General features: G+C 46.5%; 1 long non-coding RNA gene across 1 annotated transcript; it reads left to right on the top strand.

Moving 5' to 3' along the window:
- Positions 1 to 1,213: 1,213 nt before the first annotated feature.
- Positions 1,214 to 10,029, top strand: LOC127692403 (uncharacterized). The gene is made up of 3 exons (XR_007979457.1): positions 1,214 to 1,506; positions 9,318 to 9,375; positions 9,813 to 10,029. It is a non-coding gene; the product is annotated as an uncharacterized LOC127692403 (long non-coding RNA).
- Positions 10,030 to 26,203: the final 16,174 nt, after the last annotated feature.

Genomic DNA, 26,203 nt, shown 5'->3' with positions numbered 1-26,203 from the left:
GTACTAAGCTCAAATCCAAATGGATCAAGGACCTCCACATAAAGCCAGACACTCTGAAGATAATAGAAAAGAAACTGGGGAAGACCCTTGAGGACATCGGTACAGGGAGAAAGTTTCTGAACAGAACACCAATAGCGTATGCTCTAAGAGCAAGAATTGACAAATGGGACCTCATAAGGTTACAGAGTTTCTGTAAGGCAAAGGACACCATCAAGAGGACAGATCGGCAACCAACAAATTGGGAAAAGATCTTCACCAATCCTACATCAGATAGAGGGCTAATATCCAATATATATAAAGAACTCAAGAAGTTAGACTCCAGAAAACCGAACAACCCTATTAAAAAATGGGGTACAGAGTTAAACAAAGAATTCTCACCTGAAGTACTTCGGATGGCGGAGAAGCATCTTAAAAAATGCTCAACTTCATTAGTCATTAGGGAAATGCAAACCCAATGCCCAGTCTTTGCAGCTGGTTCTCTTCCTGTGATCTCTGCGTAAGCTCTCACGGCTGTGACCAACATCCATGACAGACCACAAAATTCAGAGTTTTAGGGGGCTTTGTCCATCACCGCGGGAAGGCTGTGGTGGCAGGGGTGTGAGGCAGCAGGTCACAGTGCTTTATAGTTAGGAAGCAGAGAGATGAATGTTGGGGGGCACTGAGCCCGCTCTCTCATTCAGTCAGGATGGGTCTTACCTCTTTAGGTTAACCCCTTCTGAAACACCTTCATAGACACCAGCGATTCAAAATCCAGTGACTGACAATTAGCATTAAGCATTATCACCTCCCTTTGAATGACTATCATGCTAAACTAGAGACTGCCCTGTCTGACCTGCTGACAGGATGGGGTAACATCTCAGGACAGAGGGAACTTGGGGAGGGGGTCATACTAACAGGTTTGTGTTTGTGCTCTAAAATGGCCACTCCAAGGGAGATGGAGCCCTGGGAACTCTAGTTCTAAGTGGCTTCCAGTTGACTAATATAGATGTCAGGCGCCAAAGTTTCATCCATTGGAAAACCCTCAAGTGCTTTCAACTGCTGAGCCATCTCCAGCGCCCTCTGTTTTGGGTGATAGTCACTGAATTAGGAGTTTGACCATTCGGTTGGACCGCCAGCTAGCCCTGAGGTTGGAGACGCCATCTTTCTTTGCTGGGGTCACAACACTCATCACTGTACGTGGCTTTCCTGTGGGTGCTGCGGATCCAAACTCAGGCCTTCAAGTTCTTTTGGTGAGTACCTTTAGCCACCAAGCCATGTCCCCGGCTTATAATTTGTTTCAACAGTCTGGTGCACTACCTCGATGGGAATCAACATTTGCTCATTCACGCTGGCCTGGTGTCCTCCCCACTGTATGTACTGGCCCTTGAGTCTCTGAAGAACCAACTTGAAGTCTCCAAAGAGTGATGGGCCTGAGGATACGTGTGAGGAGAAAAAAGTATTTTCTTTTCCGGAATGTGGCTGTTCTCAGAGTGAAAAACTGATCCAAAGCCCTCATGCATAATGGAGGTAAGTGTCTGTAATGGTGAGTTCTAATCAATTGTGAAATCTAATCAATGCTGGTGTGCCTCATCTGGGAAACAAATGTATTAACCAGAGGGGGGTGGTGGTCTGGACATCAGCTAGAGAAAAGAGACCCCCAAGGAGTAGCAATTTGTTAGTGTTTTTCCAAGGGAGCCTGTCTGGCTGACAGGAACATCCGCTTAGCCTGACAGGTGGGCCCAGGAGGACAGGAAGTGCTAGGCATTCATAGCTTCCCGACAGGAAGCATTAAAATCATCCTGCAAGGCTCTGGTACCCAGACTGAACAGGCTGTATGTGAGAACAGCCCCTTTCCCCAGCACTCACCCTGCATCAGTGGATGAGAGGCTCTGGGTTTCTTACAAGCTCAGTTGTCTCTGAAGTAATGCACTGTTTGGCTGGCTCTTCTATTGCTTGAGAACTTGTGGAGTTAGGCTGGTCTCTGACCTGTAGGGAGCTGCCTCCCATCACAGAGGAGAACCTGGTACTGCCATCTCCATTCTGCCCCCACTCTTCTGCTCCTTCCTCTCTTTCTTGTCTTTTGCTTTCTTCAATTCACACACATGCACACACACACACACACACACAGACACACATACACACACACACGTGTATAATCATATACACACACGGTCTCCTGTCAGCTTCTTTCCCTTCTTCCTCCCACTTCTCTTCTTCCGCCTTCTTCCCCACCCCTCTCACTTTTTCTCTCCAGACTCTCATGAATCCACGAATCCCAGGCTGGATGTAGCTGAGGACAGTCCCACATCTCAAGTGCTGGGATTACAGGAGTGTGCTTTCCATATCTGGTTTATATAGTACTGAGGATTGCACCCAGGACTTCCTGCAAGGCAGGCAAGTGTTCTAACAACTGAGCCCCATAGCCAGGTTCATGGCACAGCTTTTTGTTTAAACTCGAGGATTCTGTGGCTGCTTGGTGTTTGAATCCAGGTTCTGTTGCTGAGAAGCTCTGAGATCTTGGATAAGTTTCTTTAGGCACTCAGTGACTTATCTGTAAAGCACAGTAGCACTGGTCTCATGGGCCAATGTCAGAATTAAACAGAGTGGGCTGTGGGCTGTGGGAGCCTTCCGTGTTAGATGAACCATCAAGGCTCAGTGCCCATCCTGGGTCAGGTATGTACTGGGGCTGGTGATGGATGTGCAGAGATGTGACTGGGAGGAGAGGGAGGCTGAGAGCACACCTAGCAAGTGCTGGCATGCTGCTAGGTCTAGTGACATTCAGGGATGTGGTCTCCTTGTTTTTGATTTTTCATTGTCAGAAGGATCACAGCAGAATGCAGAGGTCAGAGTGCAGGGGTCAGAGGAGGACAGCCCAGTGTAGGAGTCAGAGGATAGCTGAGGGCCCTGAGGTCTTAAGATACAGAAGCAGCTCAATAGAAGGATGAAACTCACAGGGAAGAGAAGGGTTGGGGCATGGTTGTTTTGTCCAGGGCCCATGTCTGTCCCTCCCCAAGCAGTGATGAGGTCTTCAGTAAGACCTTGTCTCAAAAAGCCAAGCCAAGCCAAACCAAACCAAACCAAACCAACTCAACCCAAATAAACCAACTAATGAACCAATTGACTGACCAACCAGCCAACCAACTAACCAGCTAACCATCCATCCATCCATCCATCCATCCATCCATCCATCCAACCATCCAACCAACCAAACAATCAACCAACCAACCAACAAGCCAACCAACCAACCCAACCAGCCAACCAATCAGCCAATCATCCATCCAACCATCCAACCAACCAATCCAACCATCCAACCAACCAATTAACCAACCAAACAACCATCCAACCAACCAACCCAACCAGCCAACCCATCAACCAATCATCCATCCAACCATCCAACCAACCAACCCATCCATCCAACCAACCAACCAACCAACCAACCAAACAACCAACCCAACCATACAACCAACCAAACCACCCAAGCACCCATCTAACCAATCAGACCCACCAGCCAAACAATCAAACCACCCAACCACCCAAACCAGCTAGCCAGCCAACCAGCCAAAACCAAAACCAAAACCAAAATCAAAACCAAAACCAAAACCAAAACCAAAACCAAAACCAAAACCAAAACCAAAACCAAAACCAAAGCCAAAGCCAAAGCCAAAACTCAAGGAATTACATGTGTTTAAGATGCAGAGTTAGCACCAGAAAGGAAAGTCGTGTAGCAAAGAAGTTGGAAAAGGGTCTGGATCTGCTGCTCAACTTTCTCCAGCCACTTGGAGGGGGCCTTATAAAATTCAGGGAGTAGCTGGGAGTGGCTTTAAGGCAGAGGTGCTTGCCCAGTGTGCACAAGGCTCTGAGTTTGATTCCAGAACCCCCAATCACATAAGAACTACAACATAGTAAAGTAAGCTTCGCCCCTTTCCTGGGTAGATTTTTAAAAAAGGATTTCTTTATTTATTGTATATATATGTGAATACACTGTAGCTGTCTTCAGACACACCAGAAGAGGGCATTGGATGCCATTACAGATGGTTGTGAGCCACCATGTGGTTGCTGGAAATTGAACTCAGGACCTCTCAAAGAGCAGTCAGTGTTCTTAACTTCTGAACCATCTCTCCAGCCCCGTTGTGGATTGTTTTCTGATTCTGCTTGTGATCTTACAGAACTGAGGTCTGTTTTGGATCATTTGTGCCCCCCCCCCCATTTAACAGATATAATGACAATACCATCAACTCATCATTTAAAAACCTATAATTTGGGTTGGGAGATATCTCAGTTGCATTAAGTGCTTGCCTTACACATTCAATCTCTTATGTAACAACCAATCAACCACAACAAAACCAAACAAGTGACTCCAGGTGTGATGGCAGGCACTTTTCATCCCAGAGCTGGGGGTCAGAAACAGGTCAGTGCCTGCAGCTTGCTTGCTGATCAGTCACCCAGTCTGATTGTTGGGCTTCTGGATGAAAGGCACCCTTTCTTAGAAAAGAGACGGACAGAGCCTAGGGAATGACAGAGTTGTTTTCTGGCCTCTAAACTCTAGAACACACACACACACACACACACACACACACACACACACACACTCACTCACTCACATACACACATCTAATCTACTGTCTTTTAAAACTATCTTATTTTGCACATAAGTTTGCCTTCTTGTATGTACGCAGGGTCCATGGAAACAAGAAGAGGGCATCATATCCATTACAACTGGAGTTTTAGGTGGTTGTGAGCCCCTGTGTACGTTAGAAACTGAACCTGAGTCCTTTGTAGGCAGCAAGTGGCCTTAACCACTGAGCTGTCTCTCCAGCCCCTGACCTAATATAGTTTTTTAAAGTAGGCCATAATGTTCGCCTTTGTCACCTTTTTAGGAAGTCCTTGCAATTCCCAAGAAAATCCCAACCCTTGTATTTATTAAACACCAGTCTCTCCTCCCAGTCCTATGTAGGTGATGGCAACTTTTCAGTCTCTATGAACTTGATGGTCCGGAATAAATACTTTATATAATTGGAAACACATGATGTATTGTGTTTTGTGTACACATGTGTATGAATGTGCACACATGTGTGGTGTATTTTAAAGTAGAATTGGAGTTTGTTAAAAACTTTGAAATTGCATTAAAGGAGAGAAGGATGCTCAGAAAAGACCAATACACACTGCACACATGGGCGCAGCTTCCTGAGAATTGTGCTCAGGTGTCTTAGCCACACATACAATTTTGGTGGCTTCTGCAGTGACATCATGTAAGGGTCCTAAGGAGATTTCCCCGACCCTAAGATGATTTCTGAGGTGCACTGTATTGGAGACAGGTTGATAGATAAAATCATAGACTACAGGACTGGGGGAGTCCTTATGACAACCCGTGCTTTGACTGTTGACAGCATTTATATTCTTGAGGGAGGCTCAGGCATTACATGTTTATGCTGGGAACAGGGGAGACGTCACACTTAAGGCCATGAAATCAGAGGCCTTAAGCTGACCTTCACTAATCAGCATTGCTCCTCAAAAGATCTCTAAAAAATAACAAACAAACAATAATAACAAAACCCAAGTATTGTTTCAACCAACCCACAAAGCAGATTTGATTATTGTGATGGGATTCTTGGCCCTCAGACAAGACTGAGATGCCCACCAGACTCCAGGGTGGAGTTCCCTTCCCTTCCTAAGTCCTCATAGTTTCTCCCATGACTGTATTCTACCGCCACACCCCCCACCTAGTCTTTGTTCTCATCATTGTAAGGGTTGATGGTGGTTGACTGTCCTCTGAAAGGACCTGGCCTCCCCAGGGACTGAGAGTCTAATCTAAGGGGTGAGGGCACGAAAAGGTTGAACTTGGGGACCAGAGGATGATTTTTTTTTTGAAAGAGACTAACAAAAATTCAGAGATGTTTCTGGGTGAACACTAAAGAAGATGGCATCTGTAGAGGGAGCGGGGGTTAGAGATGTAGTTCCAGGATGCACCTGTATCTTCCTGAGGAGTTCTTAGAGACAGAGCTCTGCTCAGGCGCAGCCATGAGTCTTGATTTCAGATTTCTCCCTCTCTGAGCTGGGTAGATGGCCTCCGGTCAGACAAGCAGCCTGTCTGCCTTGCCCTCACTTCTACTGACAGTGACTTGATTCAGTTTTGACCGTGACTCAACAACAACGGGTGGCCTGTCACACTTGCATTTCAGAGAAAAGCTCAACAACTTTGAGGTCTAAGTACGCCCCAGTCAATTTGAAATGAAAGTACATGTCAGTAGTTTTGAAATTTAAGTATGCCCCAGACATAAGCGTGTCTAATGACTGGGACTCACATAGGTTTTAAAGTGATTGCCTTGAAATTCTGGTGTAGCCAGTGGTCCTGTATTTTATCTAGCAAGCCCCATTCTCTGAGTGTGACCTGGGATCACATGGAGGTGAAGAGCTGCTGTGCTACCCAGGTGTGTTAGTGTTTTCATGTTGCTATGACAATGTACCAGACAATAGCAACATAGCCAATGGGAGAAGGAAAGGTTTAGTCGCTGGAGAGCTGGCTCAGTCAGTGAAGCGCCTGCAGTATAAGCAGGAAGACCTGTGTTTGCCGGTACTGCGAGAAGACTCACAATATAACCAGAGAGCTGGGGTTCTCTGTCTGTGTCTGTCCTTTGTCTGTCTGTCTGTCTCTCTCTGTGTATGTGTATACATGTGTATGTGTGTGCAACAGGATCTCTGGAGCTCATTAGCTGGTCAGTCTAGTCAAATTGATGAGCCTCTGATTCAGTGAGAGACCCTGTCCCAAAAGACAAAGGAGTAGAGCAATCCAAAAAAGACAGCTAACATCAACCTCTGACCTTCACACACACACACACACACACACACACACACACACACACACACACACACACTGTGAATACTTGTGCATACTCAAAACTAGCATGTACATACACTTCATACACACATGCCCAAGACATTAATAAAACAGGGGAAAAGGTTTACTGTGGCTCACGGGTTACAGCCCGCCCTGGCAGGACAGGCAGTAGGGCAGGAGCTGGAGGTGACTGCACACACTGCATCCCCAATCAGGAAGCAGAGGAAACAGGACTCTGGCGCTCAGCTCATTGTCTCCTTTTTCTTCAGTTCAGGACCCCAACCCCACCAATTTTTAGGGTGGATTGCCCTTCCTCAGCCGAATCTTTCGAAGACTGCCCTCACTTTTCTGCAGACAGCCCCCAGAGGTGTGTCACCATGGCAACTCTTAATCCAATGAAGTTGGCATGGAAGGTTAAGCCTTACACTAGGTTACAGAGCCGCTCATTCACGTGGGTGTCAGTGTGCTGGCTCTACTAGCCTGCCATCAGTGAGCCCGCCATCAGTGAGTGTTGCTAGGCCTTACAGGACAAGGCTTGGCTCAACCACACCAAAGCCCAGGCAGGTGGAGCTTTTTGTAACTCTTAAAACCACACCGCTGTCTTGGAAATTCTCCACACACCCTGGTCTCCTCTTGGTCCCTCCCAATTAGACATTTCTGTCTTCTTTCCTTCTAAAAAGCATTTGAACTTGGCTTTGTCTGGGTTTCCAAGAAAATTCCAGCCAGCTTGTCATCAAGTTCACATTCAAAGTCCTACAAGTAATCTCTCTTTGTGTGTGTGTGTGTGTGTGTGTGTGTATGTGTGTGTAATAGGTGGATAGATAATAGATGGATGATAGATAGACAGACAGACAGACAGACGGACAGAGGAGAAGCTGCAGTGGGACCCAAGCAGCTCTCCTCAGAAGTGTGCATAAGAAACTGAGAAGAGCCTGGTAAGTGGCTGCCGGCATGGTGCATCATGGTGCATGTGAAGCCGGTCTCCTAGCCACTTGCTCCTCACTCACTCTCTGCACATGAGCAAGCTACAGCTCCCAAAAGGTATACCTAACAGTAATGATATGAGCCCATCTCTCCTCTGTGGGAGCCCGCCATCCCAGACACACTGCTTTGGGACTGATCTGATAAAAGACTTGAGACTGGGTGATTCCCAAATACCCAAAATGCATCATGGTTCAGGAGGCTGGGAGGATCAAATCAAGATGCCTGATGATTCAGAGTCTGGTGAGGTCTGTTTTCTCTGTCTCTCTCTTTGTCTCTCTGTCTCTCTGTCTCTCTCTCTCTCTCTCTCTCTCTCTGTGTATGTGTGTGTGTGTGCATACATGCATGTGCATACACATGTGTGTGTATGTATATAACTGGGTGTGGATGATATGGGAGGAGGCATGGGGAACACATGTTGGGCTGGTTCCCTCCTTCCACCCTTACGTGGCATTTGAGAGATCAAATTCAGACACACTGTAAAGAACACTGGTAGGAAGCTACATCAACACCCCCCCATCCAGACGGCTAATTATAACAGAAAAATGATTTATTTGCTTAATCCTCTTTAAGAAGGCATTTGTTACTCAAGCTGAGGGCACCCTTGCCCAGTCACCTCCCTTGCCACACCATGAGTCCTAGGACTTCAGACATCATGTCTTCTACAACTTAGCTTGCGTCAGAGCAACTGACACCAGTCCTAGATCATAACCAAACTTAAACACTGCTGGAACACGGGGGTCCCTGAACCCTCAAAATATCTACTGAAACAGGCACTACATGGATATTAGATGAAATATTAAGGAGCAAGCGAGTTTTTTTAGACATGACTGACAAAATAGATGTAAATAAATCTTGCTGACCAGATGGCACCCACCTAAAAGCTCTGAAGAGTGAAATTGCAGAAATGGAAGCCAAAAAAAAAAATTTGACCTGTTATGAATTGTTTTTTTTGGGGGGGGGTTCTCCTAGAACTTGGATAATAACCAAAATCTTTCCCAGCCACAAAACCACTTATGAAGAGCCAGGGAGCCAGAGGGCACAGAGTCTGACTTCTACTCCAGACACACATTGGTGCATCACACACATTAGTCAGTCAGTCAGTCAGTCAGTCTGTCTGTCTGTCCGCTTGCCTGCCTATCTGTCTGTCTAATCTTGGCTACCATCTTGATCTTTCCATGTTCTCAATATTGGCTGAGTTAGTCCTGTTCATCCAGACTTAAGCTAGGATGTGGAATTAAAAGGCACAAGGTAGTTACTGAAAACTGTAGTTAGAACCCAAGTGGGAAGTGTCACTTGGTAGTGACCTTCCACCATGTGTGTGTCCTTGTCCTGTATCTGCCTGCTTCTACTCCCCAGTGCTTGATTTTTGCGTGGATTCTGGGATCTGAGCTGAGGGTCTCACATTTAACCAGGCAGCTTCATCCACTGAATTCTCTCTCTACCCACTCCCACCGCGACTTTTTGAGACAATAGTCTCTTCCTGACCTTCTTGTTTTTTGTTTTTTGTTTTTTTACTGAGGTCAACGGCTGACAAGCACCAGCCATCTTCTGTCTGTCTCCACATCGCCAGCACTGAGGTGAGAAGCAGGCACTACCACACCCATCATTTGTACCTGGGTTGTAGGGATTGAATCCAAGTTCTCATGCTAGGGTAGCAGGTACTTACTCACCTGTGGAGAGCACTTGGGACCACTTCTAGGAAACTGGCAAGAATATTTGACACTGGGCTAGGACAAGGAAGTAAACTCAAGACAAATACAAATGAGGAAGGTATTCCTCATATTTTGATCATCTTGATAAGTCCCTAGACACAGTGACCTCAGGACCTTTGCTTATGCCTCGTCTGATCCTTGACTACTGAGTTTGTGCCTTAGAACTGACCCTATTCTTTGCATGTATCTAGAATGATGCAAAGGCAGACTGGGAGAAATTATCACCCCTCAGCACTTGCTGGAGTCATGTTATAATACTGTCTCATTGTCTTTTCTTTCTTTAATCCTCCCCCCCTCCCTAGGGACCCCGTTGACTGACTGAGCTGGCTTGGTCACCCACCTTGCAACCAATGATCATCTTGTCTTGGTTTCCCAAGTGTTGGGATTACAAATGTAAGCCATGACGCCTGGTGAGACTTTCCTTTTAAAACAAATTGAAGACAGAGCCTTGTTAGTCAGGCAGCTCTGTTAACACCTGGCTACCTTGTAAGCTCGTCCCCCCACCCCAACCCTGCATCTTTTGGTTTCTTGTTAAGCATTTCCCAAGGCTTGCTGAGTGAGCTATCGAACATCACTCCAGGACTCTTCTGGACTTCTGCTTTCTATTCTTAGCTCATGCTTGTATTTTTCTGAGTTCTCATGTCAAAGCTCGAGTATTATAGACTCTGCTTCTCTTCTCTGGGATCGCTGGAGTTAATTTTGAAAACAGCTAACATTTGTACAAGGCTTTACAATTTTCCAAGCTCGTCACCTACAATTTTCTTGTTTTATTTCTGCGGCAATTTCAGGAAGCTGTTTAGGTACAGTTGTCTTTTTTCCTCCACCAAGGAGGTGGCAGAGGACCCAGATGGTCCAGAAAATGCCAAGGTGACTGAAAAATTTCCACTGTTTTTTTTTTTTTTGGCATAGTAAAGCTCTTTGTGGGGCGTGTGTGTGTGTGAGAGAGGGAGCGTGAAAGGAAGAGGAAGAGAATGAAAGGGAGAGGGTGAGGGCGAGGGAGAGGGAGAGAGAAAGATATTTGAGGGTGTAGCCTTGTTGGAGTAGGTGTGGCCTTTTTGGAGGGAGTGTGCCACTGTGTATATGAGCTTTAAGAGCCTCTACCTAGCTGCTTGGAAGCCAGTCTTCTCCTAGAGGCCTGAAGATGAAGACGTAGAACTCTCAGGTCCTCCTGCACCATTCCTGCCTGGATACTGCCATGTTCCCATCTTAATGATAATGAACTGAACCTCTGAACCTGTAAGCCAGCCTCAATTAAATGTTGTCCTTATAAGAGTTGCTTTGGTCATAGTGTCTGTGCACAGCAGTGAAACCCTAGCTAAGACAAGGATGATTTAAGGAAATTTGGGTATTGATATAGATATAGGAAAGAATTAGGGCGTGGCTGGAGAGACAGCATTGTTGTTCTTGCAGAGGACCTGGGTTTGATTCCTAGCACTGACATATGGAAGTTGACATACTTCTGTTCTAGAGGAACCGACACCCTCGTCTGGCTTCCATGGCGATGACACAAATCTAGTGCACAGACATACATGCAAGCAAAACACTCATAACCATAAAAAATGAAAATCAAGGAGTTAAAAATAGAATCAAGAAGGATACATATAGGGCAGAGACCCTTTGCTTCTGAACAAAGGGTCATAGGGCACATGGATGAAGGTGCTGTAACAAAATCTGACTTTTTATGCTGACCTAAAATAGTAAACTGTATTAGTCAGGGTTCTCTAGAGTCACAGAACTTATGGGTAGTTTCTATAGAGTAAGGGAATTTGTTGATGACTTACAGTCTGTAGTCCAACTCCCCCAAAATGGCCAGCAGGAGCTGTGAATGGAAGTCCAAGGTTCTAACAGTTGCTCAGTCCCACAAGGCAAGTAGGCAATGGAGAGAAAGGATCTTCCTTCTCCCAATGTCCTTATGTAGGTCTCCAGCAGAAGGTATGGCCCAGATTAAAGGTGTGTGCCACCACATCTGGATCTGGGACTTGCTTTGTCCCAGATGACCTTGAACTCAGAGATCTCCTTGCCTTAGTCTCCTGGGACTCACAGCCACTAGTCCTTAAAATCTCCATGCCAAGATCCAGGTCAGAAACTTGAATCTCCCAGTCTAAAGATCAGGATCACAGGTGAGCCTGGATTGTAGTCAAGATCTAGTCAAGCTGACAAGCAGGAATAGCCACTACATAAACATTTAAAAAGAAGCAAATATATGTGTCTGTTCACTCTCCTATCTAGTAACTAGCATCATCATCATCACCAGAGGCTTCACCCGGCAAGTGATGGGAGCAGATGCAGATACTCACAGCTAGAATCAGGCAGAGCTCGTGGAGTCCCTCAGAAGAGGGGCAGGAAGGACTGTAGCAGCCAGCGGGGTCAAGGACATCAGAAGAACATGGCCCACAGAATCAACCACCCAGGGCTCATAGAGGCTCACGGAGACTGATGCGACAATCAGGAGCCTGCATCATCTGAGCTGGGTCCTCTGCATATTTATTATAGTCCTGTAACTTGTTGTTCTTGTGAGGCTCCTAGCAGTGGGAACAAGGGCTATCTCTGAGCTTTAGGGACCCGTTTTCTCCTGCTGATTTTTTTCAGTGCTACCTTGTATTGGGAGTGTTTGTCTACAGCAGTCTTCTGTGGTCATGCAGGGCCTAATGATGGGGACCCAATCTGAGATACGTATTATTTTGTGAGTTTGCCATTGAAGGGACATCATAGTGTGATTATATAGACAGAGCTGCCTATACCATCACTAGGCCATGCTATCTTTTTAATGCTTTCCTACCATATAGTAACCATAAAATGTAGGGTTTATTACACTATTTCCAAGAACATATGTTATTTTATATATAATGAATGTATATTATATATTTCCTATATAATATATATCACATATCACATATATTTCCAAGAATGTGTGTATGCATATATACTTATATATGTGTATATATATATATATATATATATATATATATATATATATATATATGTACACACATATATGTACACATGTGTGTATGTAATTTCTTTGCTCATGTTGATATACCCTCCATTACTTGCTTAATAACTATTCCCTTTCCTCTTCATTTAATTCCTCTTTCCAATCTTCTTCCTCCCCCTCCTCCTCCCCCTCCTCCTTCCCTCCTCTTCCTCCCTTCCTTCTCCTCCTCTTTATCTTCTTCCATCTTCTCTCCCTCCTCCCCCCCTTCCATCTCCCTGCTCTTTGGTGGTGCTGAGGCTTGAGCCAGGCATGCTAGGTGGGTATTCTCTTGCTGAGATACTCCCCCACTCTTTCATGTCTTTGGCTTTTAAAACTAGATTCCACTCATGAGAGAGAACACAGGAATCATTTGTGTTTCTGAGCCTGGCTTATTCTCTTAACACTCTGATCTGCAATTCCATCCATTTTCTTGCAGCTGATATTATTTTCTTCTTTATGGATGAAAATAAAGCCCTTTGTGTATATGCATATATGGCACATACTCTTTCCACCATGGAAGGGCACCTAACTTGATCCTTGGGTTGTTGTGATTGGTGGGCAGGTATCTCTGTGGTAAACTGCCTTATCTATGTGTATTCTCAAGAGTGGTCCTCCCATCCTCATGTGCTCCCTGAGCACTTTACCCCTGAGCCATCTCCGTCCTCCTATCCTCATGTGCTCCCCGAGTACTTTACCCCTGAACCATCTCCGTCCTCCCATCCTCATGTGCTCCCTGAGTTCTTTATCCTCTGAGCCATCTCCATCCTCCCATCATCATGTGCTCCCTGAGCACTTTACTGACCCGTCCAGCAGGTCCAGTTATTCCAGGGTTTCGAAGAGGCACTACCTGAGGGTCAAAAATAGGGGGAAGAGAGAAAGGGAGGCCAAGCACGCTAAGAAAGGCAAAGTCCGTCTGGGTTGTGTCAAGGCCTCATTTAATGTCGGGGAGGTAAACGAGTTTTAAGGCTTACAGAGAAGGAATTGACCTTCACACAAGAACAAAGGAGGGAAGGGCAGAGACACCCCTAGCGATCGAAGCAGGAAGTGAGGAGGTCATCCAGTGGGGACACCCGGAGTTAACGCCTGGCAGGAACATTCGGAGGTTAGGGCAGGAACTCGCACTCTTCTCGCACCGACAGCTCATGGGGAAGGCTCTAGTTAATTGTTCTCATATTTTAGCAGCCACCACCTTAGGGCTATGAGTAAGCATTAAATCTGAATAGCTCAGGACAGCTTCCCATACTTTACCCCTGAGCCACCTCTGCAGCCCATTGTACATTTCTGTTTTCCTGTAAGACAACGCTCCTCCATTATTACATGACTGTACTTCTTCCTGCCAACTTGCTTTTGTGTTCTTTGTCCTAGAGTCTAGGTATTTTCAGTTCTGCTGATTGATTTTTCAAGGTTTTGTAGGTTATGATGTCACCCAATTCAGGATGCTCCTCCAGGCATCCGTACAGCCTACCCTGCCACGAAATCTCCAGAAGGGATTTCAGTTCTCTCTTTTCAGGAGAACAATTGGCTCAATCAACTCCTAGGAAGTGTAAGTGTCCTATCTTTCATCTCTCCTCAGTAGCCCTCCTGGGGCCTGGGGGCTGCTGTGCTTGCGCACACAAGGTAGGAAGAGCTGCACTTGTGGTTACAGGTGTGCTGAGTAACAACACCCTCTGAATGAATAAATCCCCGTGGTTCCCAGGGATTAAACAGGATTAGGATGGAGGTAAAGGCAGGATGCTCTGGCAAGATAGGTTTCAAATCAATGTAATCTTTCTAATAGACTTAGGCACTTTAAGGTACGTGACACAGCCATAAGCCACCACCAGCTCCCAGACACGGTGTGGGGGGGGTACCCCACACAGAGAATTTTAGCCTCATCCTTGGGGTGAAGAGAGACTATTTCAGACTCGGGGTGGGGGTGGGGGTGGGGGTGGGGAGCTTGTATTTTAGCAGTGGGCTTGAATTCAAATGTTTCCCAGGGTTTCCTCTGGGTGTCTTGCCCTAGGTTGGGCATAGCAAGTATCCATTGTTCCAAGTGTTACTTGCTGGGTACTGGTGGCACAGGGCTGATTTGGGGCTCATCAGGGATATGTATAATGATGGTGTTGGAATGGCCTCCTTGGGTGCTAGTACAGAGGTGGCCAGTGTGGTTGCCATGTTTTCCCCAGAGAATCTGTTAAATGCTGGCTGTGTTTCCTGAACCTGTCTATCCATCCCATCTTCCTTGTCTGCCTCCCTGGAAATTTGGATCCGATTCATATTCCTACCCCTTAGATTTGATGGATGGTAATCAGTGTAGCATCCTGAGAACCTGCCTGTCTTAACTTCCCAGGACCTGATCAGGAAGCAGCTTGCACAGAGTAGATCTAATTGTGATCAGCTTAAAAACAAACAAACAAACAAACAAACAATCAAAACCCCAAAACCCTTTAGGGTTGGAGGGATGGCTCAGTGGTTAGGAGTAGCAGCTGCCTTTTCTGAGGACCCCAGTTCAATTCCCAGCACCGACATGGCAGCTCCAAACTGTCCGTAACTCTAGTTCCAGGGGGTCTGGCATTCTTGTACAGACATACATGCAGGCAGAACACCAGTGCACAAAAAGGAAAATAAATCTTTAGCATTAAAAAAAGGTTTAAAAAGTCCTTTATATATAATTAACATACCATAAAATTCAATATCTAAGTCATACAGTTCAATGCTTTAAGAATGTATTGTCAGGTCTAGACAGAGAGATGGTCCGTAAGCATGTAAGAGTGTTTGCTGCTCTTCCCGAGGACTCGACTTCAGTTACCAGCACCCACACCAGGCAGCTCAGCCTTGTAACTATAGCTCCATAGGATATGTTCTCCTCCAGGAGAACAAACACCCACAGGCCATACACGCACACTACTACATACATAAATACTTTGATTGAAAAAAAGGAGTCCTAGCTGAACAATGATGGCCACATTGATCTTAGGACATTATTCATGTCACCCCTTAGCAGTCTCTCTGTCCCCCTTTCCCCACTGATCCCTAACAACTCTGGTCATTTATTTTCCTGTCTGGAGAGGTTTGTCACCTTACAGATGATGTATACAAGAAATACAGACTCAGGAAGTCAGAGGCAGGAGATTCAAGAGAAGGACAGAGTCAAAGAGTCCAAAACTGAGACCCAGTGCTGAGACCCAGCAGCCCAAGCCAGGAGACCTCAACTGAGCAGCTCCTGAGACTCCACATTCAGTTATCTCCATTTGTGACATTTACTTCAGAATGCACAAACCAGTGGGCACAGGGTACGGGGAGGCAGGAGTGGCTGAGGTCCTGGGAATAGGGTGTGCCCGCTGTACTTGGCAGGCATTGTGCTAGAAAACAGGCAGACACCTGCTGTTGCCGGCTAGCTTCAGGAAGAGCAGAGCCTACTATTCATCTGTGGCATGCCTCTGGCAGACGGACTGGTTCCCAGCACAGCCCGGCTCTCCCGTTCGCCCTGGCTGCAGTGTTCACTGTCTTGTAATTGTCCGCACTACATCCACGCGTGTCAAAAACACCAGTGCTTTTAGAGCACTTGCCGTGTGCCAGGCGCAGTGCACTCTCAGCTTTAAAGCTTTTCATGGCTCGGTGCGACAGATAGATCTTTCAGTCATTTGTGTGTGCTGTGCGTGTGGGCATGTATGTTATGTGCTGTGCATGTATGTGCTTGCATGTGGAAGTCAGAGGACAACTTTGGATGTTGTAGTGCAGGCGTGATCGACTTCTCTCCCACCAGGCAGTTTCTCACCAGCTTGGCAGTTGTTAAGCAGGTAGGCTGGCTGGCCAGTGAGTTCCAAGGGTCTAACTGTCTCCTCCCCCCTAGTGCTGGGATCCCGAGCACAGGCTACCACGTCTGCTTTTTACACCGTGTGCCACGTAACACTGAGATGTCCTCTCAGTCCGACCACCCCTACTTTTTGCATGATCAGACATAATCACTGGGAGCTTAGTGAATTTATTCAAGGTAGTACATGGGAAGGACCTGGGACCTCATAAGGCCTGATGCTGGAGCCCAGTGCTTTCCACAGCTGCCAGCACATTCTTAAACGTTTGGTGTGTATGTTTCTGAGAAGGTGGGAAATGTTGATGATGGTGGTGCAGGAGATGCAGATGCTGCAGATACAGATGTGAGTGCACGTGCATGCGTGTGTATGTGTGTGTGTTTGTGTGTGTAGATGAAGATTCTGGGGATAGAGGTACTGGTGATGCAGATGTTGGGGATACAGGTGCAGGGGATGTAGATCCAGATGCAGGGGATGCGGGTGCTGGGGATGGAGGTTCTGGAGATACAGATGCAGAGGATACAGATGCTGAGGGTACAGACAATGATGATGGGGAGTAGTGCTGGGCCACCCCACTTTCTCTGAGTTCCAATTTCCATACACATTTTCACACATGTAGAGTGAAATGCCCCAGTCTCTAGATCCCTCTTTCCCAAAAATTCTCTGGAAGACAGGACAGCCATGGCTGAAATTTCGTAGCAGTTGAACATCTTCTGGCCCTTAAATCTTAGCTCTATGGAGTCCTCGCTGACACAGTGAGGAAGGACACCCAATAAAAGCCTGGAGACATCTCAAATGATTCTGACAGAAGCGAGCAAGGAGGCCTCCCCACGGGAGGGAAGGGCCCTACGGAGCGGCAACAATCCACATTCCTCCTGGGCCTCTGTCTTCAGCAGAGGCAGGAAGCAGGGCCGCCAGTTCATCACAACCACATCGACCGCATTGATTTCTGTTGCTTTGATGAGGAAGGCATCCTACTGGAGAAGCCCATTGTTCCAGGACTCACACACCCTGCAGGAGCAACCCAGGTGGCTCTTAGATCTGGAGGAGGGAAGAGCCCAGATTCACAGGGTGAAGATTACATGTGTGTGTATGTGTGTGTGTGGTGTGTGGTGTGTGTGTGTGTGATGTGTGTACAAGCGTGAGTGTGAGTGTGGCATGTGTGCATGTATATGTGAGTGTGGTGTGTGTATGTGCCTATGTGTATGAGTGTGGTGTGTGTGCATATGTGTGCATGCATATGTGTGTGAGTGGTATGTATATGCATGCATGTATGTGTGAGTATGGTACGTATGCATGTGTTTGTGTGTGTGCTGGGGTGGGGGAAGGAATCATAAGAGCACCTCTCTCAGGCATGTGCTGCTAAGAGTCAGGCTTTCACATGTATCACATGCTCTATAAGCTTTGGAACCTCAGTTTCTCTTCTATGAATGAGTAGGGCAGCAGTGCTCCCGGGAGGACTACATTAGTGGCCTATGCTGTGACTGCTTCATGTCAAGGATGTGTGAATGGTAGCTCTCTGATGTCCCCTCACAGGTGGGAAGCTTACGATAAGAAAGATCATTTCTCTTCCCTCCCCTTGCTCCCTCTTCCCCTCCCTCCTCCCCTCATCCCTCCTTCCCCTCTCCGTCATCTTTTCTCTCCTCCTTCCCTCTGTCCTCCCTTTCCTCTATTGTAGTTCTCTTCTCTTTCTTCTTTCTCCCCCTCCCCCCTTTGGTCGTAGATCCAGTGAATGAGTCTCACTGGGTCCATTTACAAGAAGATGGAGGACAGACTACATGCAGGAGCACAGGTACCTGTCTCACCAGTGGCTACACCACTGAAGGAAATGCCTCTTCCTTGCCTGCAACCATTAGTGGCCGGCAGCTCCCCAGAGGGGAATGAAGCCTCATGAGCCTGTAACCTGCTCGGAACTGTGAACTGCCTAGAAAGCCTCAGCGAAAAACAGGGTCTCCGGAGCCCCTTCCAAATGGCAGGATCTCCACTGTCTGGAGTAATAGTCCGTATGCAGAGTCCGCAGCGAGTGTCTATAACAGAACCGTAATACATACTTAGTACATCCATGCAGATTGGGTGAGGTCTGTGCTGGCTTGTTTTTAAGTCAATGTGACGCATGATAAAGTCATTGTGGAAGAGGGAACCTCAGTTGAGAAAATGCGCCCACCAGATTGGCTTGTGGGCAAAGCATTTTCTTGATTGATGATTGAGGTGGGAGTGGCCAGCTCCCTGTGGGCGGAGCTATTCCTGGGCTGGTGGTCATAGGTACTATCATAAAGCAGGCTGAGCCAGCCAGGAGAAACAAGCCTTATGTGAGCAGCGCTCCTCCAAGGGCCACCGAGGCAGCATAGCAGGAGGAGCTGGGGATGCGTTTGACTAAATTTGTTTTGGAATACATACACTTAACATGTGGTACCCCTACGGTCCTCGCTGTCTCCCTCACACCCATTCTCCTTCACTCTCCCCTGGTCGTCGGTCCTGACCAGACACCCTTGTGAAAAAATGTGTCCGCCGTGGTGTTGGGAATCCAGTGTGACTGGCACCTGAAGAAGTGATGTCTGCCGGCCTGGGTGAGAATAGCAGTAGCTGAGAGAGACTTCACAACCTTCGGCAGTGTTTGTTGATGTGCAGATCTTTGACACAGAAGCACGGCTCTCGTTTTTAAAGAGATGGTAAAAGCCTTCAGTCTCACAAAAGGCCTCTTAATATTTACACAGCAAATAAGAAAGATGCTTTCAGGGCTCCGCTTCGTGAGTCAAACGGAAGGCCTGTGAGCGCCCCTGTTCAGCCTGCAGCCTCCGGAAGATGGGGAGGTGCAGTTCGGATGAGGCAGCTGGAGTAGTCTGAGAGCGGCCGCTGAGGAAGCCCCCCAGCCCCTCACCCCGTGTTCGCTCAGCTGCTTTTTTCCCCATGGGCGAAAAGGCTACATTTCACAAGGGTGACAGTTCCTGTTGTGGACGCTCAAGGGCCTGGAAGGGAATCAACATTTGGAGAAAACGAGGTACTTGCCTTGAAACCACAGATAGCCTTCAGAGTGACGATGCTGAGGCTCAAATCCAGTCAGCATGAACCACAGGTACCTCTTGCTTAAACCGAGTCCCTTGATTGGTGTGTTCAGGAGGTGGGAGGGTTGGCCCAAGGGGTTCTTAGGTCTCACAGACCTGTCTGGAATCATGGCTCTGCCCTGTGCAAGGAGTATTTGCTTCTCTGACAAGGGATTTTCCCCTAAGCCACATTTTCTTCTCTAGGTAACAGAGGTGGCCGTACAACTGATCTCCAGCATTGGGGATTGGGGGTGGGGGTGGGGTGGGGTGTAGCTGGGGCAGGGACAGTAAAAATTGTATGAGGTCCTGTGGAAAGGAGGTTTAATTTAGAACACACCTGTTCAGAAGTGTTCATGTGCCTATCGCAGGAAAGATACCATGACTCTGTGGCTGAGTCTGTGGACCAGGCTCCTAAGAAGCTGCTAGAAGGATTAGAAGCCAGTGGTACAGGGAGGGCTCTAATCCCAGTACTTGGAGGTGAAGGGAAGAGAGTGATGTTTAAAGCTAGTCTCAGTTAGACAGAGTTACATAGTGAGTTACAGGCTAGCCTGGGCTATGTGGTAAGGCTGTCTCAAAAAAGAAAAGCAGGTAGGTCCATGGATGGTACACAGAAGAGGTAAGAGGCAGAAAGGTCAGGACACCGGACATCGGACATTGATACCATCTTTGGCTACATGGTGAGTTTGAGGCTAGCCTGGGCTGCCTGAGATCCTGTTTTTAAAAAATCAAAGCCAAAAGAAAAAAGAAAATAAGGAGGATAAGACAGAGATTTTTTTCTTGGTAGACAGACAGACAGACAGACACACACACACACACACACACACACACACACACACACACACAGAGGGAGGACACACAGGGGCCCGGCTGGAACAGGATCAGTCAATGTGCAAACATACTTTCTGCTCCTGTAAGTCTGCAGAGTCCAACCCAAGCTTCGAAGGGCTAGCGGGAAGATGTACTGACTGAAGGAATGGAAAGACTGTTTCTAATTGCTGCTGGAAGCAGTGCAGGCAAGACAGGGCGCAGCTGGGAGAAAATGCTAGAAGTAGGCTGGAAGTAAGGGAGAGTGAAAGTGAGAAGACAGTTGGAAGCTCTCCTCAGAAGGGCAGCTGAGAGAGAGAAGGGAGCCAGGGTGGGGGTGGAGAGATGGAAGACACACTCCATGCTCCGTTTGCAGGTTTCCTGCCCCAGGGAAGATTCCTGGTGGCAAAGGAATCACTAGCTGGGGCAGAGAATTGTGTGGGAGCCCAGCACTGTGGGAGTACATGCGTGCATGTGTGACTGCGTGATTGTGTGTGCATGCACACACACAAGAGTGCATGTGCACGTGTCTCATTTACTTAAAACAAACACATTCTGAAAAGCTCGAGGTGCACCTCTGATGTCTAAATGGCTGTGCTATGTGTTAATGCAGTGAAAACGCAGAGCGCCCTTAATTTGGAAATGTTAATGTCTCCTGCAGGTGCTTTCCAGTTAAACACATTTTCTCTCCTCTCAGTGCAGAGAGTTTTAATTTTTGCCTGCGCTGGTTTTAAATGTTTGTTTTTTAGGCCGCTGCTAGAGTTATTTGGCTTAATGAAAAAAAATTATTTGTAAAGCCAACCGAGGTACCAGGGCTTAAAAACTGCTTTGTTTTTCTTTGTGCATGGTGTGTGTGTGTGTGTGTGTGTGTGTGTGTGTGTGAATATGTGTCTGTGTGAGCATGTGTGTGGGTGAGCTCTGCACAGCCCACATGCAGGCTATGGGTCAAGATGGGGTATTTCCTCTATTGATCTCCATGCTATGCTTTGAGCCAGGGTCTTTCACTGAAGTTGAAGTTCGTAGCTTTGGCTAGGCTGCCTGGCCAACAAGTCTCAGAAATCTGCCTTTCTCCACCCTACCCAACACTGGGCTTATGGTATGCATCCTTCTGTCTGCTTGCACCACATACACACACATACACACACACACACACACACACACACACACACACACACGCCTGGGATTGAACTTAGGTCCTTAAACTTGCAGAGGGAGCGCTTTGCTTTTCGATCTAGCACCATTAAAATGCTAAATACTGGCCCCCAAGATCCCCTTGAGCAGATCCTCACAGATGCTATGTAAACTTTGCTCCCTGATTTAAAGTAGGCGGAGTTTCAGTTACCAGGCTGGAGGTCGCAGGCAGGGACCAGGAGGGAAAGAAAAGGAGAGAGGAGAAGGAGGGAGGGGGAGACAGAGAGAACAGGAGGTCTCTGTTAGATGAGGTGGACCAGGAACATGTGAAATGTCCTCCGAGGACATATTGACGGAGCAGAAATAACCCGGGCAGGACTCACACAGCAAGGACTTGGGGAGCACAGGTGGGAAGTGTGTAGTCTAGCATATAGAAAAATAGATTAGGGGTAATCTCCCAGTAATTGTGTTAAGCTGATTAAATAAATCCATAGGACTCTGCCTTGATAATTAGGGAGGGGCTGGTGAAGCCACATTAATAACTAATACAGTTTAGTAAAATCCACTTACAGAAGTGCTGTTGCCTTTACAGGCAGGAAGGAGTCTCTCTGTAGCCCTTTTCCTCTCTTAATTCAACACCTACGAGTTGAGCACCTACTGTGTGGGGGAAATGTTGTAGGTGAGAGACGACTTGGGAGCTGAAGACAGGGCTCAGGGAAGGAAGAGGGGTAGGTGTGTGTGTGTGTGTGTGTGTGTGTGTGAGTGTGTGTGTGTGTGTGTGTGTAGAAGCTAGAGAAAGGAAAAAGAATCACAACAGACCCGGAGCGCTTAGCTCTTTTCCCGAGACTGAGGAGACGGAGTTACAGCAGTTGCTCATCCAAATTTCCGCTTTCTTCCCTCCTTCCGCCCTGCCTGAGTTCCTGGTTCCTCATGGTCTCAACATGGCCCTGCTTCCCACCATTACAAAGTGCCTTCCTGAGCAGGGAGGCCTCTCCTTGAAGAGTTCTCTCTCCCTTCGCTCCTATTGTCTGGAAAATGTTAGTGGATTTTTGGGGGCCCAGTTTAAACGTCTTCCTTCCAACGTGTTGTGAACACGGTTCACCTTCTTCTTCTGAATTCTGGTACTAAATATTTTGTCCCTCCTTATTACAAAGTATTATTATTACTGGGCACCTCAAATCTTTGTACATCCAAGCAAGTCCTACTGAAATTCAAGAATCAACGCCCCAGACACAATGGAATCTTGCTCAGGCAAATCTTCATAGAGTGACACTGGTATTTCCCACACCAGGCAAGCCTGTTCTTTTGGTCTGGAGGCTTAGAGGTTCACAGAGGAGAAAAGTATGCAGCTGGAATCTAGAAAGTTCCTGGATAGAAATAACCTCTCCTTTTAAGGCTGATTTGGTTCAGATGTGTGAGCGAGTGCATGCGCATACGCACACGCGTGAGCGCCAAGGTCAGAGGACAGCCTCAGATGTCAGTCCTCAGCTCCCATCTTGTTTTATTGTAAAAAAAAAAAAAAGTTTGTATGTGTACATGTGTGCCCTAATGTTTGTTCACCATATGCATGCAGTACTGGAAGAGGTCAGAAGAGGGTGCCAGATCCCACAGAACTGAAGTTACGCTTGGTCATGAGCTACCAAGTCCCAAGTAGTCTGCAAGAGCACCAGGGCTCTCAATACCAGAGCTACCTCTCCAGCCCCATCTTCTACCTTGTTTGAGACAGGTGTTTTTATTGTTTGTGGCTGCTTCTTCAAAGTAGCCTGCCTGTGAGGTTTTGGGGGTCCTCTTGCCCCCACCTCCCATTTTGCTGCAGGAGCGCTTGGGATTACTGAGTTATGTTGCTGAGTTCAATTTAGCCATTGAGCCATCTCTGCAGTCTCACTTTGTGCATTTTGATTACACATTTTAAACACATTTCCTGAAAATTTTCTTTGGACCACCGGCCTGGTTAAACTGGGTGGGAAAGTTAAATCCAGCGTGGCTGTCACTGGGTTGTTGGTGTGAGTTCGTGGTTATGTTTGTTCTTTTTTCTTACTGCTGTGAGAGCAGTGTGTACCTGGCAAGAGCAAATTAGGGAGGGAGGAGTGTGTTTTTGAGGGTCTAGTCCTTTATGGTGGGAAGACTTGACGTCAGGAAGATGAGGAGACTGGTCACATTGCATACATCACCAGGAAGTTGAAAGCAGGTTAAGGGTGGGTTAGGGTGGGGTGGGGTGGGAGGCTGGCTCTCAGCCTCTCCCCTTTTCTGCAGTTGGGACCCTACCCTATAACTCAGTGCCACTCGCAGCCAAGATTGGTTTCTTCCTTTTTAGTCAAATATTTCTGGAAACACTGACACAGAACACCTAGATGATTCTAAATCCATTCAGATCTGCAGTGAAGACTGACTGTGGAAGCTGCGCCTGCTCTCTGAAGCCCTTCTTCTGCACACTTCTCTCGTAGAACCCGTGACTTGCCTGGCACACAGAAGAACTCAGCAAAGAACCGCTGACTGAATAATCCTCATGCCCACATGCATCTCCTCCTCCATAGTTGTCACTAACGGACTGTGGTGACATGCTTTAATTAGACTGGTATTAAAAATGGAGCCCTGATGAGTAAACATGCTAATACCAAAAGGAGAAGATGATTCAATAGCTTCCAGCCTCCAAAGTTTAATTAATGCTCCTGTGAAACCGTTGCATGTTTCTTGCATTTAATGGTTTAAATGTTATTGGATTCTCACCATGAAAGGAAAACTGAGGAGAGAAGGAATGCTCTGCCTTCTAGGATTCTCTGGAGCCCAGAGATGGTCATCTACATTTCAGAAGCCCCTTACACAATAATAGTCACTCACTGGGTAATATTGGTTCAGTATTTGCATTTTCTTCAAAGCCTGGCTTTGAATATGAATAACTCTGTAGTCTCTTTTCCTACAGAAGATTGAATTTCTTATCTTTGTCCATTGGCGTGTATTCTTACCTGTCCATGGTGTATTAAAACCATCCAGCCTATTCTCTGTCTATGTGTTATATCCATTCATTGTCAAGTCATCCATCCATCCATCCATCCATCCATCCATCCATCCATCAATCCATCCATCCATCCATCAATCCATCCATCCACCCATCCACCCATCCACCCATCCACCCATCCACCCATCCATCTATCCACCCACCCATCCATCCATCTATCTACCCACCCATTCATCCATCCATCCATCCATCTATCCATCTGTGGGTCATATCATCCATATATTATAATCATCTGTCTGTGTATCTATGTACCTATGTTTCTGTATCAATATATGTATCTTTATATTTATATATGTATCTATATATCTATGTATGCATAGATGTATCCATCAATTGATCGATCCATCCATCCATCCATCAATCCATCCATCTATCCATGTGTCATATCCATTTATATATTATAATCATCCGTCTGTCTGTCTGTTTATGTACCTATGCTTCTATGTATCTATCTATGTATCTATGAATCTTTGTATCTTTGTATCTATGTATCTATCTATGTATCTATATATCTATGTTTCTTTGTATTTTTGTATCTATGAATCTTTGTATCTATGTATCTATGTATGCATGAATCCATTCATCTTTCCATTCACATGCCATATCCATCCATGTGTTATAATCATCTGTATATCTATCCATTCATCCTTCTATCATTCATCTCTTTAATCAGTCCTTCCATCTTTTTATCTATCTACACATGCATACATATACACATATGAACTTACATGTATACATCCCAGTCTCCCTTCTTCAGTATCCAAATGTGACCATCTCTCACCTCCTCTTCTACCCTTCCTCTTCACTATGTTGAGTGTCACCAAGCCTCCTCATTCTCCACAGCCTGTGTGCTTGATGTTCTTGTTGACTGACTATTGCATGTCTCTCTCTCTTTTTTTTTAAAGTATATAAACATGTATTCCACAACATTGTCATAATTTTCTTTCTAAGAGGATAGGTATTAGGGACATTTAAGTGTTCCCAGCCATGGTTCCTTTTATCTAGAATTTTGCTCAAAGTTCTCAGAAGAACCAGTTTTTACTATAGTGTTTTTGCTGCCTTACATTTTTTTTTTTAAATCTTGGAGCCTCTAAGTGCCTCTATAAGGTGTGATCTTTATCCCTGTCTCCACCACTGAGCTGCAACACTCTTGAAGACTTCTCTCATCTCTAGCTTAAGAGGGGCCTGCATATATATGTGTATGTGTGTGTGTGTGTATGTGTGTGTGTGTGTGTGTGTGTGTGTGTGTGTGTAGCAGGTGCTCATTATGGACTGACTTGATGCTGGTGGTTTGTATTTTGTCCTTAAACAGCTTACAGCATATTTAGGGAGCTTAGACCTGATATTTAAGAAGATAAATAAAATAACGTGGCTGGGAGAAAGGAAAGCCAGGTGAATGGATTCTGGATCAGGGCAGGATGATAGTGTCCATGGACAGGAGGGGGTGGGTCATAGGACCTGGAACATCTGGATCAGGGTGGTGTCATAGACATTTTGGCTGCCCCCCCCACCCCCCTTATATCCTCCTGGCTAGTGTTCAGGGTCACATGAGCCTGGTGCTGACGGTGACTGAGCTCCCTGTCACCTCACAGCAATGTGCTCAGATTTATGGCTCATAGATGCTCTGCTCATTGGGAGTTTATTCAGACTGGGTATGCGGGGACAGGAATGGATGGAAACTGAAGGGGTGGGGGAGGTGCTCATCAATGACCATTTCAACTCAACCCAAGACAGTAGAGGTGTAGTCTCCACAGTATCCAAAGCAGGAGTGAGCCCAGGCTTGTAGAGTATCTGCTCTCATAATGCCCCTTGCACCGACTGTCCTTGAATAATTTGCCCCACCCCATTGTCTGTTTTGGGATGCCCTTTCCCAGGGACCACCAACAACCCCAGTCTCATCTTGGTATTGGCTTATAGAAAAACCCAGAGTGAGAGG

This window comes from Apodemus sylvaticus, chromosome 9, assembly GCF_947179515.1.
Source record: "Apodemus sylvaticus chromosome 9, mApoSyl1.1, whole genome shotgun sequence".
NCBI classification, from domain to species: Eukaryota; Metazoa; Chordata; class Mammalia; order Rodentia; family Muridae; genus Apodemus; species Apodemus sylvaticus.
This window is presented reverse-complemented; position numbering and strand designations above follow the sequence as displayed.